Raw genomic sequence first — 17,587 nt, 5'->3', positions numbered from 1 at the left:
AATTTAGAATACAGAGAACATGTTCTTAAGGCATTTTAAGCTATACATTGAAGAACTGTGTATTAGTGGAGGAGAGAAACATAACATTTGCAAGATTCTCAATTTGAAATTATCATTAAAAATCCTGAGCCACAATTGAGGAAAAGGGGACTTCCTGAGCTGTGTGCATTGTGAAATCTAATACTCAACTTGCTGTTCTTTTTTTAAACTGAAGTGTAGTTGATTTATAATATTGTATTAGGTTGTTCCCGTCGTGGTTTGGTGGTTACAAATCTGACTAGTTTGCAGGTTTGATCCCTGGCCTCGCTCAGTGGGTTAAGGATCTGGCATTGCCATGAACTGTAGTGTAGGTTGCAGACGTGGCTCAGATCTGGCATTGCTGTGGCTGTGGTGTAGGCCACACCTAGAACTCCGATTTGACCCCTAGCCTGAGAACTTCCATATGCCTCAGGTCTGGCCCTAGAAAGCCAAAAAAACCAACCAAACAAAAAACAACAACAACAAAAATACTCTATATATAGTTTCAGGTACACAGCAACAGTGATTCGTTTTTTTTCATTCCATTGTAATAACCTATATTCCATTATAGGTTATATTCAACAAGATACTGACTATAATTCCCTGCGCTATACAGGGAATCCTTGTTGCTCATCTATTTTATGTATAGTAGTTTATATCTGTTGGGCTCATGCTCTTAATTCTCCCTCCTTCCCTCCCTTTCCCCTTTGGTGGCCATAAGTTTATATTCTGTCTATGAGTCTATTTCTGTTTTGTAGGTAGATTTCTTTATACTATTTTCTAGATTCCATATATAGGTGATATCAGATTTAAAAAGGAATGAGCAGATGCAAACTACAGCAGATGAAAACTATTTGCATAGAATGAATAAACAACAAGGTTCTACTGCATAGTACAGGGAACTATATTCAATATCCTGAGAGCAACAGTAATGGAAATAATGTGTGTATGTTTCTATCTTATACATATATCTTAATCCCTTTGCTGTATAGGGAGAAATTAACACAACATTGCAAATCAGCCCCGCTTAAATAAAATCAATTTTTTAAAAAAGGAATGAAATATGACCATCTGCAGCAACATGGATGGGCCCAGAAAATATTCTACCTAGAGAAGAAGTCAGACTGAGAGGACAAATTCTAACTCATTTTTTATTGTTTTGTTTTATTTTTATTAGTCTGCTTGTTTTTATCCCACCTCTCAAATACTGAATAATCTATCTATCAACAACATTTTCATGTACTAGAGGTAATCCATGAGGTCAAAACTGAAGCCCTAATTAAGGTCATTCTGCTTCGGTAAATGATTGCCTCCTAATTTCCTGTTTCGATTAACCCATATCGCATCTCCCTACGATGAAAAGAAGCTCAACTTTTCGTTTCATTGGTGTCCCTGTTCTTAAAAATTATGCTTTGGGTTTCTTCTGGAAGATGAAGTATGCAAGATAGGCCAAAACAATTTTGAAAATAAGTAATATGAAGAGGAACAGATACCATTAACATTTACTTATGAAGATATAAGGATGGTTGATCCGAGCAGGTTAAAGGAGAAAAACATTATCATCTCCCGGACACTGAGAAGCGATTGACAAAATTTTGCACTTATTTCTGATGTTTAAAATCCATTAGAAAATAGAATCTGAATATGTACAACTCATTTACTTTGATGAACACCTGAAACTAACACAAAACTTTGTTAAGTCAGCTATACTCCAATAAAATTTATTTAAAAATTCCGTTAGAAAATAGAGTAGAAAATAGTTGGATTCTTGATGTTCATCTAAGTAGTTCAAACTAAAAATTAGCATGATGAAAAATAGGAGCAGTTCTCTTAATATCATGAACATACCAATGATACCAACTGTCTCCATGTTCTCAAACATTGCTCAGCATGTGCTGTGATTACATATGAGAATGAAATCAAATATATAGAAGGCAGAATCTGCATGTGATATGATTGTATACTTGGGAAGATTCGAAGTAGCTGAAGGGCTACGAGCAAACTAAATCAGTTTGTAAAAGTTAGTAGTTACTAATCACTAGCTACTCCCATTTCAAACAATAATGAGAAAACATGAATGAAAGATTGCATCCTTCATTTTTCAAAAGCCTGAAAAAATTAGCTTAACAAGGAATGTACAAAGCATGGAAATAAAACTAGCAAACTCTACGGCGGCATTTAAAATAGGATTGGATAATGTAAAGACAGAACCACGCAAAGTCATAATCCATATAAGAGAACAAACACTAGCATAGACCTCATTGTATGTGTGTGAATGTATGTGTGTGTATCATTTAATGTAAGATTAATTTTGGGGGGGAGGTTCCATCATGGCTCAGCAGTAACGAATCTGACTAGCATCCATGAGGATGCAAGTTTGATCCCTGGCCTCGCTCAGTGGGTTAAGGATCTGGTGTTGCCATGAGCGGGGGTGTAGGTTGCAGAGGCAGCTCAGATCTGACGTTGCAGTGGCTGTGGTGTAGGCCTAGCCTGGGAACTTCCATATGCCGAGGGCGTGGCCCCAGAAAGACAATGAATAAATAAATAAATAAATAAATAATTTTGAATAAGTGGGCGTAGTTTGGATTATTCAGAATGGTACTGGGACAGTTTATTTGCTCTTTTTAAAAAGTGATAGCCTTACCTCATGTCCTAAGTGAAAACACATCTTAGAGAGAAGTGGGCAGTAGCTGCTCCCTGGCAAGCCCTCCCTTTCCGCTGTCTCCGTGGGCTTTCTGTCCCCATCTCCCCCATCAGAACTTCCCATTCATTGTCCCATTTCCTTGGAACTTTCTATGTGACTGTCTAGAGAGCATGACAAGCCAATTTGTCCTTAAAGGTGTTAATGAACCATAATGGCAGAATTTTCACTGTTGTAGGAGCCTTTTGGGTGCCTCGTGCCAAATGAGTAAGACCAATTATGAGAGATTCAGTGCCTGGCAAGCCAGAAGAAGAAAGCTTGGTGGCAGACAAGAATAGTCAACTGCTTTTATTAAAGACACCCGGTTTTTTTGGTTTTTGTTTGTTTGTTTTTGGCCACGCCCACAGCATGCACAAGTTCCCAGGCCAGGGATCAAACCTGAGCCACAGCAGTGACAACGCTGCAACCTTAACCTTCGGAGCCACCAGGAAATTCAAGGACACACCGTTTTAATTACACTAGTAGACTAACATGACTCTCAGTACAGTGGAGTGGAGCTTTATTTTATTGATTTCACGTGTGTTTTTGTGTGCTACAGCATTTTACCTATTATTCACGCGTAAGGATATTACACACAGATAATTCTTTTTAAAGAATAAGAAGCTGTCATAATATACCATTGTGTGTTTGGAAGTAGACGATGCCACTTCTTCCCCCAGATAAGAGGATCTTTATGAAAGAGATGAGCATTTATTCATAGCTTCTCATTAGAATCAAGCAATTTCATTAAATGCACTTACTCTGCTAGGCACTTGGCTATAATTTCTCCTATAACCAAGGATTTACTCTTCTCTTATTTTAGCCAAATAATGATTTGCCAAATGTGTTTTCCTGCAACGAGAATTACTGGTTGGATGTGACATTCTACACATCTTGCCAAAAGAATCAGATTCCTCATTTCTCTTGGCGATGCTAAAAATAGGATAGATGTATCAGGCATTTGTAAGTAGGTCTGTATCTTAGTTTTAGTTCTGATATAGATACTGGGTGAACCCGTAAAACAATTACATTTGTGGCTACAGTCTTTACTGAGAGATCTCCCCATCCAGCAGTAACAAATGCCAGACATAAGCACAATAGCACAATATCACATTATATGTGTGCAAAAAGTGGTGTTTACCCAGCCCATCTTTGGTCAGACAAGTAGTGCTATTCCCCCCACCCCCTTTTTTTTTTTGTTTGTGGCTGGGTTTTCTTGGCTTTTTTTCCCCTTTCGCACAGAACTCTGAAAGCCTCTTAGTGATCCAACCCTACCAACCACAATTTACAAAGTCTCTCATAACAGTCTATGACAATAAGGAAAACAGCAGGGCAAATACGGGGTCCGATTTATAAAGCAATTCTTGTTCCAGATTTGGCGGCTTCACCAGCCTCTGCCGACCCAAGGAGTGGTGTGGGGAGTTCAGGCCTGAGCAGGGGAACCTGGCCCTCAGACCTCCCGGCCAGTCACATGAAAAGCCGTCTGTTTGTATATTTACACAGCCTGAGCCCTGGGGTGGTGACTCTACCCGCTGTTACCACGCCCGGGTGTTGATTTCCCACTGGGCACTCATTTGTCAACCCAACTTCCTGAGACTTCCTTTTACAAGTTTCTGGAAGGGTGATAGGGAGGAGAGAGGTCAATATGCCAAGCACAGCCCTCACCTTCCTCTCCAGAGTGGGGTGCTCAGTGCACTCGGGTGATCCCCTAAGATATGGGAAAGAAGCTCATGGGTATGCATTTTTGACATTAGCTTTAAAGTATACTTGCAGAGTTCCCATTGTGGCTCAGCAGAAATGAATCTGACTGGTATCCATGAGGGGGCAGGTTCGATCCCTGGCCTCACTCAGTGGGATAAGGATCCAGCGTTGCCGTGAGCTGTGGTATAGGTTGCAGACGCTGCTCAGATCCCACGTTGCTGTGGCTGTGGTGTCGGCCAGCAGCTGTCGCTCCAATTTGACCCCTAGCCTGGGAACTTCCCTATGCCACAAGTGCGACCCTAAAAAAGCAAAAAAAAAAAAAAAATCGCATATTTGTGAATATTTTATAAGGTACTTAATATACAGGCATGTTTTAATGTTAATACTGATATAAATACATGTGTAAGTTTGGGGAGCATTACAGTTTTTCCCCCAGAAATATTTAGAGATCGTGGAACAAAGCTACAGCCCCGGCAGGACGAGGACTGCGGCCATCCCGCTCACATTTGAGTGTATGACGCCTGATTTAGACTCAAGATTGAAGGAAAGAACAAGTAAATGACGGATGACTTCTTGAATTCTGTAAACGAATAGTTTTGAGCAAACATGGGTCATCAGCCAGCTCCTAAAGCCATCCAGCCTGTTATAAGCCTGGTTCTCACCTGTTGGATGTCTTACCAATGTTATTGTGGATAATTATTAATATTATGGCCTGAAGCACTAATGCCTCGGTACCGTCACAATGAATGTTAATTTCTGTTAAAAGTTTCCTTCATCCAGACTTCTCGCTTTAGTCGTGATTTCTCCAGGTCTTTTTGCCTCTTCATAGCTGGTACGTGATAGAGAGCCAGGCCTAAAATGTGAACTAAAATCACAGCTCTGGCTTTCTTCTTGTGATTTTATAAAACTCTCTAATTCCACCTCAGGCGATGAAAAGCCAGTGGTGACGAGGATGACCGCCAAGCTGTGCTATTAGCATATTCTTGACTCAGCATTTCCTGGAGTCAGTAAGTCTCTGGGCCTCCCAGGATTTAATGGCAAATGGGGAGTAGGAGTAGATTCATAATTACTGAACAATTAATTCTTACCTGGAATTCTTATTTTATTCCCTGGGGATCAGGTGGCCTCATCTCCCATAGGGTTCACACTGTAAATGAAGCTGTCTCCTGATATTTAGAATGATGTACACAAAGTCACAACTTAGTGATCCTCAGTCATATATTCATTGTTATTTCCTATGGCCTATGCCGTTACAAACAGACCCATCACTCAGTGAACGAAGACAGAATCTTTTTTCCTCATATGCAGTTATATACAGTCCTGGGCTGGCAGGGAGGCACCTCCCTCAACAGCTACCTTCCATCTCTGGATCCAAGTTGGTGTCTTCATATGTTGTCATTTCCAGATAGAGAAAAGGGAGAAGGAAAAAGTGAAGGCAGTGTCTGGAAGTTGGGACGTCATCACCTCTAGTAGCATCCTCTTGGCTGTAATTTACTCCTAAGATGACACTTTGATGCAGCAAAGTAGGCTGCACATCGTAATCCCTAGCTGGGCGGCCCTTTGTACCAAAGCTTGAAGAAGGAGGTTGCCTATAATCATCAGAAAGAGGGGAGGATGGATTCTGGGGCACAATGCGTGGTCTCTGATATTCACTAAACCCTATTTAGCCAGGAAAGTGGGCTCACTCTATGAGCAAGGGTAACTCTATGGATGCAAAAGTCTATGAAAAATTGGAACGGTTAAGATTTTATTTTCTACAAGTTAAAGTACTTTAGGATTATTTAGATTCCGGGAGAGAGAGAAATTTCAAAGTAGATTTAATAGCATGCATCTTTTTGATGGACTTTTAAAGGGTTTTTTTTGTTTGTTTGGTTGGTTTTTTTTTTAAGTCATATGCATCTGTGATATTTGAGTAAACTTAGATTCTCACTTGCAGTTTTAAGTACGTTTTGTGGATTCAAGAACATTCGTTTAAAACCAGAAAGTTCATCAGTTTAGACGGTTGTTTTCTCTGTATGTAAAGATGATTCCTTAGAATCCCAACATCTGTTATTACATAAGGTCTAGTCCCGTTTTTAAAATTAAAATACATAAAAAATCAATTAAAAATTGAGTAGCTCTTAAGTGCTTATGAAATTATAATCACTGAAGTTGTTCTCTAGCTATTATTTCTTATTTGCTTTTTAGTTAAACATACACACAACAAAAACAAGGGAAAAAATTAAGCCCCATTCATTATTTCTTTGCCTTTGTATGTGAGTATGTGTCTCAAGAAAGGTTCTTGAAAACCCACAAGATAACTTGGGGTTTCAGGGCACTGAGGTTCCCAAATCAAGATGTTAGTCATGTAAGTGGTTTTTCCAATGGGATTTCATCTCTGCCGTAACTGTTTTGGGAACTGCAATTCAATCAACCCCAATCATATCTAGTATTTATAAAAGCTGTCTTTATGGGACAGCTTTGGGAAAGCTGAAGTATGACCCACAAAAGTTTCCTATAAAACAAGACCATCCACGGCCTTTTGCCCAACAAAAGGCCATGTGCTGCCATTGGCTGCCATGTGCTGGACCTCAGGGGAGACCCAGGGTAAAAGGGAGGGGTGTTTGCAAGAAGGAAATGTTGTGATATTGTCAGAGGTGGGCTTATCTTCATGCTGGAAGTACTCCAGATGAAAGAAAAGATAGTCTGGCTTGACATTTTTGTTTTTATTTTATATCTTTTTAGGCCGACACCCATGGCATATGGAGGTTTGCAGTCTAGGGGTCAAATCAGAGCTATAGCTGCCTGCCTACCCCTACGCCACAGCCACACCAATGCCAGATCTGAGCCTTGTCTGAGACCTACACTACAGCTCAGGGCAATGCTGGATCCTTAACCCACTAAGCTACGCCAGGGATCGAACCTGAATCTTCATGGATGCTAGCTGGGTTCATTACCACTGAGCCACGATGGGAACTTCCCAAACCTGCTTGAACTTAAGAATCACTTGGGGACCTAGTTTAAAAGATAAACAAAAGGCTTCCAAATCGGTTACAAAGATTCTGATCTGGTAGTTGAGGAGTAGACTTTGTGATTTGGGAAATCTTTTCTTGGAAGGGCTGATCTGTCTTTAAAGGAAGGCTTTAGTGTGGGTACTGATAGAGCACTGGGACCAAAGAGGTGTTCTAAGCCTCCTAAGAAGCGGTGAGAGCCCCCAGAAGATGGGGAAGCTGCTGGTGCCTGAAATGACTATCTTTGAGAAGAAGGAGGCAGCCTGTGTGGTGTGGAGAAGATGGACTCTTGGAAGTTTGAGAGAACAGTCTTTATATCTAAGATGACCAGACAACAAATGTTGGCTTGAACTCTTTGAGATTCAGGGTCTGAGAGGTCGGTTCTCACGTAGCTTCCTCATCCCTAGGGTTCTACCCTAGTTGTCAGTATTTGCCCTTTGAGGACACTAGGGGATGGTGGTGGTGGTGGCAGGAGTAAACATAATCATGATAATTATAAACTGTGAGGTCATATTCATCAGAAGCTTTTGGTGAGCTCAGCATCTCTTCTCAGCCTCTAGACCTGCTTCTTATCTGACCTGCCCGTTCCAAGTGGATGACAATCTGTCCTCTCCATCACCCCACACCAGAAGCCAGGAGGTGGTCTCAGATGCTCACTCACCTACTTTCACTCCCAATCTGTGAATTCTACCTCCTTCCTAAACCTTCAAATACTTCTCTCTGTGCCACTACTGTTGTCACATTAATACAGGTGTCACCATCACCATTTCTCGCCTGGACAACTGCAAATGGCCAACCCCTCCTACCTATACTGCCTCTGGTCTGTCCTCTCTGCAGCTGAGTGACCTCTAAAATGCAAATCCGACCATATCACTTACATTCCTGCTTAAGAAAATCCTTCAATGGACCCTGTAGTCATCAGAATAAAGTCTGAGCTGCTGAACAGTTACTACAAAGTCTTCTGTGTTCTGGAACCCTCCTTCCAACCCCAGCCTCTCCAGTCTCATTACCTTATGAGACTTCTCTCTTTACCTTACCTCCTCCCCCAACCTCAGCTCATGCTCAGTGGCCCCACCTCGGTAGTGCTAGAAGTTCACTAACCTGGCAGTGTCCTCCTTTGCCCTGTCCCCTGCCTCCCTGTTGTGACCATAGGCACAGTGGATATCTGTCCTGGACACACAGCATCTTAGCATCCTGAAGGACGCCTGGCCCTAGCAGCCATTAGGGAGCTTTGTGGATCAGATGAATGCATGGGTCAGATGGATGCATGGATGGATGGACGGATTGATGAATTACAGGTTCTTTGTGCATGTCCTTTATGTCCCATTCCAGGCTCTTCTTTGTGTACTGTTTTCTAATTGTCTTTCAAAATTGAGCTCAGGCATTAGTTCCCGAAGGTCCCCCAGTGTTGGCTGCCTGCCCACCTTTGGGGTGAGGAGCCCTCTTGTGCACACCTAGGGCTTCATAGCAATGACCTCAAGAGCCTGGGGCGGGTCTGACTCATTCCAGCTTTCCAAGGATGGAGACTGTGTGATGCTTGATTTCTCTACGCAATGGCAGGTACCTAGTAAGCACTCAGTAAGAACTTAAAGAACCGGTTTAATGACTACGTGAGTGACCTGTGCTCACCCCTGCTCTTGGGGTCATCGGGTGGTCGGGTGTTTGCCAGACACTTCACAGTACTGGTGTCTGGAAAGGCTGGAGCTCACTCTCAAGAGTGGTGCTTTTCCTGCTTCTTCCAGAAGGGAGCATCTTCCCTCTTTGGGGGCAGGAACACGATAGGGACTTTGAGGCGGGTGCACCCTCACCGGCCACCCCGCCTCCTCCCTCCCTGGCCTCACTGGTCCACAGTGGCTGTCCTGGTGCCTCTGTTCCACTTTGGGTTCCATTCCTAGCCTCCGAAATCCTTTGGGCAGAGTCTGTGAGGGTCTGACTTTCTTCAGAGGAGATGAGGCTTTGTGAATGTCAAAAGCTCTGATTCACCTTTTTCCCCCGCTCCATGGCATATGGAGTTCCTGTGCCAGGGATCAGATCCGAGCCATAGCTGTTGCAGCGCCACATCTTTTAACCCACTGTGCCTGGCGGGGATCTAACCCACTGCCCCAGAGCTCCCAAGATGCCACCAATCCCTTTGTGCCACAGTGGGAACTCCAGATTACACTTTTTTTTAAGAAGTACCCTAGCGCAAGACATTTTAACATTGGGCTCTTTATGGAGACTAATATTGCTGTCATAAGGCTACTTTACGAAAACCCGAGGGGCCCTTTAACTATAGCAGAAACTTCCTCATTTAAACCATGAAGGTTAAACAATAAAAACTAATTTCCTATTCCCAGCGTAGCCATCGCCCTGCCAGGAGAGCATCCCTCTGCTTTAGGAAAACAAGGGCACGGTGGATAGAGTACATTATCTGTGCGCAAAGACATGTCTGTTCTGATCAGGAGACTGATTCTGGGAGAAATGAGCGCCGGCTGACTGCACGTGGGGGGAGAGCAGGCCAGTCTGCATCTCTTCTCCAAGAATTGCGGCATGGCAGCTGATTCAGTGAGGAGAGGAGGCGATTAGGCGGTTGAGGCGGGGGAGATGCGTGAGGGCAGGGGATCCGTGTTGAGAAGACTGTGGCATTGAGAGAATTTTTTAAAATCAGGAGTTTATACAAAGAAATGCATTTTAGGGATCAGAAGGTCAAGCTACACAGTCAAGGTGGAGATGGCTGTTACCTTCAGAATTAACGGGGTCTACGCCTCAACTGCTGTCTCCCCTCTCCCTGGGCCCCGCCCATCTCCCCGGGCCCCGCCCATTCCCCCTCCCCCAGAGTCAGGGTGGGATGGAGCTGCCCTCTCCGTCCTGGTACCCTGTGGGGCTCTGCTCCAGGCAGGGTACCTGGGCTGAGAAGCACAGGTTCCAGTAATACCTTTTTCATAACATGGACTTAGGTGATGGAACCCTAACGGCTGCTACTCTTAACATTCTTTGAGGTGTTTTTGAACTGTCACCATTGACTCTATGCAGAACCAGCTGGGGGGGCTCCAGGTCCATCCGGGCGCATATCAAGTGTTCCTTCACATCCTGTGGCTTAGAGGTTCCATGTGAGCTTTCGGGGAGGAGGAAAGCGAGGCTGAGGCATCTACTCTAATTCTGCCTCTTTAGTTGCCTCACAACACGTGGTGGCTGTTCTTTCTGTGCCTTGTGAGCCAGAAAGCTCATGGAAATAACATCTTTTCAATTAAAGATGGGCTGTTGATAAGATGGTGAGACGTCTTTCCCTGGGAGCAGTTGTACGCCACGTCTGCATGGATGGAGGGCAGGAGACGTGCAGAGGGCAATGACTCTGAATGGTTCCATGTGGCTTGAATGTCCTTGAAACTGACAGCACTTATGGCTTGAACCCAGCCAGAACCCAGATTGGGACTTGAACCCACAGTTTTTACATTAGAATCACTCAGCTGGTGTCTGGACTTACTGAGGTTTAGGTTCTTTGTGCCTTGGCACAGAAAGAATTCAGCAAGAGACACTGATAGCAAGAAATAGATTTATGGAGCTTGGACGCTTGTGAGAGATGCAAGCAGGCAGGCAAGGAGGCTCTGCCCCGAGGATTAGGTGGGCTACAGTTTTATCATCCAAGGGGAGTGGGGGTGGGAGAAGACTGCCTCTTCCTCTTTCTTCAAGTAGTAGCCCCTCCTTGGTGGCCGGTAAGAGTATTTGACCCCATAAGGTCAAACGTGGACTGTTATGCTGCTTATTCAGGTCAGCAAAGAGTGGTCCTTAAAATCCTGCCCTTGGTCTGAACTTGAATGCAAGCCTCACCCCATCCCCCACCCAACGACCTGAGGCACATCTCTCGCCTCCACTAGGCTTTCTAGAGCAATTATTAACTTACAGTGATCGCCCAAAGTTCCTTAGGTTTCCCTCTCTATCTATGGTCCTTTCGTGGGACTTCTACAACTACCCGTACAACTCTCCGACTCCATCCCTATCATCCTGAGGCTGTGTCCTCAGGGGTGATGGGATTAGGGGGTGCTGGAGAGGACTAGCAGGAGAGCCTGAAGTGGTATCCCTCCAGGTTGTGCAGGGCTTTATAAGCCCAGGTAAGGGATATAGACTTGATCCTGAAGTGTGCAGTCGGCCCCTGGAGGGTTTTTAGAAGGGAAGGGGCTTCATTGAGAGATGAATGGATTAAGAAGATGTGGGATACATACGCAGTGGAATATTACTCATCGTAAAGGAATGAAATAATGCCATTGGCAGCAACATGGATGGACCTAGAGATTATCATACTAAGTGAAGTAAGCCAGACAGAGAAAGACAGATACCATCTGATATTCCTTATATGTGGAATTTAAAATACGACACGAATGAGCATAGCTACAAAACAGAAACAGGCTCTTGGACATACAAAGTGAATTTATCATTGCCAAAGGGGAAAGGAGGGGGAGGGATAAAATAGGAATTTGGGATTAGCAGATACACAGTACTATATATAAAATAGATAATCAACAAGGGTCTACTGTATAACACAGGGAACTCACTCAAAATCTTGTAATAAGCTATAATGGAAAATAATCTAAAAAGGAATACATATTATATATGCATATATATATATTCCTGAGGCACTTTGCTGTACACCTGAAACAAACACAATACTGTAAATCATCTATACTTCAATAAATTAAAAAAAAACATAAAAAAAGGAAAAGAGTATTTTATGATGCTCACTCTAGCAGCAATGGACCAGTATGAGCAAAGCAGGGGACCCGAAGTGGAGGTTGGAGGCTGTTATTGTACACCTAATGAGAAATGATGAAAGCTTGAAGGAAGGCTGGGGATCTCAGGCTAGAGCGGAGGGGATGGATTTCGGAGCTATTTACAAGGTGGAAGTCTGCAGGATTTCTCTGCAGGAATAGGAAACTGGCTATTCATTTTCAGAAACAACCCCTGCGTGGCATTCATGTGCTAACTCGGCTGATGAATACACTCTTCTTGTAACTAGGTTGGAGAAGAATTACAGGAAGGGTATCATTAAGATGTTAAAATGAATGCATTACATATGTTAACAAGTGTATGAACCCTGTATTATATCTGGCAAACGGGGTGTTAAATCCTTGCTCAACCAGCCAGATGTCCCTACAGCTGCTGCTTGGGTTGCCGAGGGAGGCAGCCACCTGAGACCCCAGCTAGGAGCTGGTGCCAGTGGTTTCCAGAAGCATCTGGCTAGACAAATTGCTTCTCCTGTGCTCTGACTGACAGGTTCTGCAAGGATCACACAACGCACATCACAATACACAGGTGGGATTTTCATCTGATGAGCCCAGACTCTGGCATCTTGACCTTTTTCAGGGAATCTTTACAGCTGGGAGTGTCCTCAGTGGGAGCTCAAATCTGTTTAATATAGAAGATTTGGGAAGATCAAAAAAGAAAAAAAAAAAAAAAAAAAAAACCAAAACCTCCCACTGTCATCAGACAGACTAAGACCAATTTAATAACATTCACTGTTGAATTGGAATGCCATCAAATTCTTCTTTGGAGCTGTTATCCAGCTGCATTTGCAAAGGCTGGCTTAGTGTTTGTTGTAAATGTTTCAATTACCTGCAGCAAAATTCCCATCACTGGTCAAAAGAAGTCAATAGTACCAAGAGGGGGTTATATTTATTCTTACAGAGGAGACTCTCTGCGAAGTGGCTTTGCTGTATCAAGATTGAACCAGTTCTGGGGTGTCTCCCTCCTCCTTCTGTTTGGCCAAATATTCTAAATGCTATTCTGGAAGGCTGTGCTCTTCAAGTTTTCCCCATCAGACTCCTGGGAATGGTACTTCTTGGATGTCGAGTTCAGGAGAAGTTGAAGAGAAGCAGTCTTAGAAACCACAGTTACACAATCACATTGATCTTTGGTGTACTCTCTTTGCTGGTAGAGAAATTGTGAAATCCCAACATTTTTCCTATGAGTGAAATAAAAAGTCAAAATTAAAAAAAAAATCATACTGGTTGTTTTCTTGTCTGTTCAAATGTATTCTGACAACAAAGATGAAAAAAAAAGTCATTGCAGTCTAAATAGGAAAATACCACAAAGAGAAGATTTTCAAATGTTGTGAAATGTCCTCATCTCTATTGTTTTTAAGACTGGAGTTGGGGCGGAGAGCAGTTTCAAACCTGCAGAAGTCGGGCTGTGGCATCCAGGCTTGTCAATGTTGGACAGTGTCCACTAGGTGGCAGTATGTCAGAGGATTTCTTTTATCCTTGACTTGGCAGTGATTTCTTTGGCCGGCTACCAGTAGTTTGGTTTTTTTCTTTTTGTTCTGTTTTGAAAGGTTAAATGAAGCTACCATGATGTAGGTGCAAATTATGCTTATTTAAAAATGCATATATCCGTTGAAAAACCTACTTATTACAGTGTGACCATAAGTAAGTTCATTCATTCATGGTATTTTTCTTCGCAACTTATAGGTAATGATTCTAACAGTTGTGAGTAGTTTTTGGAAACCAGGGGGTAGTTCTTTTTGTCCTTGGGTGTAACAGATGCTAACCATGCTGTATTCTGAAAGGGCAGATGCCAGTCTTCCTGGGGAGCAGGACATGGGGTTCTTTTTAGTGGCTGCCAGCCAAGAGAAGATTGCACGGATGTTGCGTGCCAGCTTCCTCACTGGGGAAACTGATTCTGGCTTCTGCTGGAGGCTGTTTGCTGGGAGGTGTGTCAAAATGACTAGTACTTCTTTATGCAAACCTGTGGGCATTCTGATCTTGTAGACGACACATGATTGCATTGAAAGTGTATTCAAAGAGTTAACTGGGTTTTTTTTTTTTTAATTTACAGCTGAATTTAAAATAAGATAAAACACGTATAACATTGTTTATAACATTTTTTAAAAGTTCTCTTTCATCTGGATAATCAGTTCAGAGGAAAGGAGTTAGGATGTTTTTTGTAGTGTCTTTTCCCAAATTAGATGATCAGAACTTTTTGAATTCAAAGAAACCAGAAGCAACATCTGAATGATCAGATTTGGGAATAAAGAACTCTGCAAATTTTACAACACTTGAATTCATGCGACGGAAGAAGAGGACGCACGTGGATGAAAATATGTCAGTGCCAAGCTTAGGAAGTTAATGGAATTGTCAGCTAGGGTGAAGTTTGGGTATTCCTTGAGAAGGGTTTCCTATAATTCTGAAAATTAAAAATATGAGGGGGCCATTCAAGAGAGAGTTGTGCTTGCTATGTACATAGCATAGTATCTGATCTTTGAGAAAAATGACCACACAGAGTGGCCCTGCTCTGTGGAGTGGCCCAGATGGAGTTACATTTGGAGACGTGAGACCGATGTGCCTAGTGGGACACTCATGGCTTAAAAGTTTGGGGGATTCATCAGCCAAGTTCTGAACAAGGCTTGGCCAGTTCTGAGGCTGCTGTTTCCTGAAGCCCCCAGGAATTCTGAGACCATATTTCCTGATGTTGAGGCTCCTGTCAGATCCCTGGACAAGATCAAGGAGGGCCTTCTTTCAGAGTTACAAGAAGGGAACCATAATCTAGGGATTTCTTGACAGGTGTAGAGAGAAAGGGGAAAAAAAAAAAAAAAGAAAAAAGACCTTCCCTCTCCCCACTGAGGTCTCCAGTCAGGCTCCTGTAAATTAGACTGACAGAAGACAATGTAATAAGAAAAAAGCATACCAATTTATTTAATGTAAGTTTTATGTGACACATAAAGAAATGAAGACCCACAGCAACAATTAAGCTGAGTGGTTTTTATATTCGGTTTGATGGAGAGCGGAAAGGTGCGGAAAGATACAGAAACGGCGGGACGAGGAGTTCCCGTCGTGGCTTAGCACTAACGAACCCAACTAGTATCCACGAGGACTAAGGTTCCATCCCTGGCCTCCCTCAGTGGGTTAAGGATCCGGCATTGCCATGAGACAGTATGCAGGGTGAAGATGTAGCGTGGATCCAGCATTACTGTGGCTGTGGTGTAGGCCAGCAGCTGCAGCTCTGATTTGACCCCTAGCCTGGGGACTTCCCTATGCCTTGGTGTCACCGTAAAAGGCAGAAAAAAAAAAAAAAATAAAATAAAAAAAGAAGGAGGGGAGGTCCCTTCGTGGCTCAGTGGTTAACGAATCCGACTAGGAACCATGAAGTTGAGGGTTCGATCCCTGCCCTTGCTCAGTAGGTTAACGATCTGGCATTGCCATGAGCTGTGGTGTAGGTCGCAGACGGGGCTCGGATCCAGCGTTGCTGTGGCTCTGGCGTAGGCTGGCAGCTACAGCTCTGATTTGACCCCCAGCCTGGGAACCTCCATATGCCGCGGGAGTGCAGCCCAAGAAATGGCAAAAAGACAAAAAAAAAAAAAAAAAAGAAGGAGGAGGAGGAAGGAAGGAAGATGGGACAAGACAGGACGGCACAGGGTTGGAGTTAAAGGTGGTAAACAGGAATCTCAGCCAGGCCTGTTCCTTCAGATTCCTCTGGGTGTCCTTCCATCTCGAGAGATAAAGATGGGGAAGGTGGGGAAGGTGCCTCTCACAGGAGGGCCTATAACCTGCTTCCGGTGAGAAGGAGGAAGCCAGGCAGTCCTTCCGGCATCTGTCATTTCTCAAAATCCTTGGCTAACCTATTCCATCCATATTCCAAAGCACTGGGGATAGCAGGTCCTGAACCCCCTCACAAGCTATTGGACACTTTTCTTTCAAATATACCCCTTCTAGGAGTACATCTGATGATTGCATCTTATGACAGGGTGGGCTTATAGCTCTAGAAAAGGGGTGGGAACCACGGACTCAAGGTTCAGAGTTATTAGGGGCATCCAGTTCTCTCTTGGCCTCCATCTTCCAGTCTGAAACAAGTAGTTACCTGGCCTCTGATTCTAATAGGACCCAAGAGAATAATCTAAGGGGAAATAGGTTGTTGGCTGCAAATGGAAGGGATTGTTTAATTTTCATTACGTGGAATATAAGTTGTGAGAATATAGTAAATCCATGACTAAATAGAGATGTCACCAAAGAACCATTCATGGAAACAAGGGATAATAATGAGTTATAATGTTTCTCAATGCCTGCTGCATGTTAGAATCACCTGGGGAGATTCTTATAAAAAACTACCACGTCAATATCAGACTAATTATTAATTAGACTGGCTGGTGTTGGGCCAGGGCACCCTAAAACTGTAGTCTTAGAAGAATAATTCATGGTTGATATCTGAGCACATAAATAGCAATGATCTTAGAGTTCAAAAGATTAGGGGTGGGGTAGGGCCAGAAGAACTGATATTAAGAATACATTTTTCTGTAGCCTGAGTCTATAGACACATCATGTACTTTGCTTTTCATGTGGAAACTTCCCTATGGGGTTTCCAAGAGGAATTGTGATTCTGGGATGCCCAACAATATATAACATGAAAGCAACATTACCTTATGGGGTCTTGAGCTTGAGTTTTAATTCATCCTGGGTCATGACAGACTTTTTTTTTCCAAGCAGATGTTGAAAGTGCTTCTGAATGGTGCTGGTTATTGAATTTTCTTGGCATGAAAAGATTCTGTGACAGCGCTGACCCAGCAGCTGCTGATTAAATGGGCAGAAGTTCATTCCCAGGTGGGAGAGCTTTTTCCCTGCCCACTTAATCGGTGACTTTGTTGCTTCTCTGGCCTGGTCTTAAGCTTCAGGAAAATCTCAGATTTGCCCATCTCTGAAAGATTTTGAGAGGCGAGAGGGGTTGCTTGTCTCACTTTGAGGCCCTAGGCCAGCAGGACTGGCTCCCGCGTTGGAAATGCAAATTCTCAGGCCCTGCCCTGGACGGAGTGGATCAGAAACTCTTTTGTTTCAACCAGCTCTCTAGGAGATCGCGCTGCTTGCTCAAGTCTGAGAACCAGTGACCAGGCACAAAGGCTCTTTCCTTGTTTTTCTCAATGATAAGCGTGCTTCTCTCAACAGAAAAGCACCAAACAGGCATCTGTAGGCATAGATTGTACTTTGCTTTGCTTCCTTCTTCTCCCCACCCCCTCCTTCCTCCTGTTGATGACGCAGATCAATGCTACAGGGGAAATGAGGGGTACCTTTCAATTTCTGAATTACTCTGTCATCCAGTTCCTATTCCTGTTCAATCTTTTGATAGTAATCAGATAAAGATACATTATATATATGTATATAAAGATAGAAAGATTTACAAAGTATAAATATATATTGTATCATAAACATATAAAACTACAATGTATATGTATGTTATATAT

The 17,587-nt window shown here is 43.2% G+C and overlaps 1 protein-coding gene and 1 long non-coding RNA gene across 2 annotated transcripts in view; one reads left to right on the top strand and one right to left on the bottom strand.

Moving 5' to 3' along the window:
- Nucleotides 1-17,587, top strand: part of TNFSF11 (TNF superfamily member 11) — a 37,065-nt gene that overhangs the window by 9,921 nt on the left and 9,557 nt on the right. The gene's annotated exons all lie outside the window — the stretch shown is intronic.
- The window catches only part of LOC146398595 (uncharacterized), a 256,858-nt gene continuing 251,046 nt past the window's right edge, over nucleotides 11,776-17,587 (bottom strand). Inside the window, exons 6-8 of the long non-coding RNA XR_014819566.1 lie at nucleotides 17,414-17,453; nucleotides 16,772-17,310; nucleotides 11,776-13,324 (exon numbers count right to left, since the gene is read on the bottom strand). This is a non-coding gene — a long non-coding RNA (uncharacterized LOC146398595). The remainder of the gene's footprint in view (nucleotides 13,325-16,771; nucleotides 17,311-17,413; nucleotides 17,454-17,587) is intronic.

Source organism: Sus scrofa, chromosome 11 (assembly GCF_054392235.1).
Source record: "Sus scrofa isolate SSC_HxYL_T2T_F1_AM1 chromosome 11, Sscrofa_HxYL_maternal_Yorkshire_Landrace_v2.0, whole genome shotgun sequence".
Taxonomy (NCBI): domain Eukaryota; kingdom Metazoa; phylum Chordata; class Mammalia; order Artiodactyla; family Suidae; genus Sus; species Sus scrofa.
The sequence above is the reverse complement of the archived record's forward strand: the minus strand, read 5'-3'. Positions and strand labels throughout refer to the sequence as shown.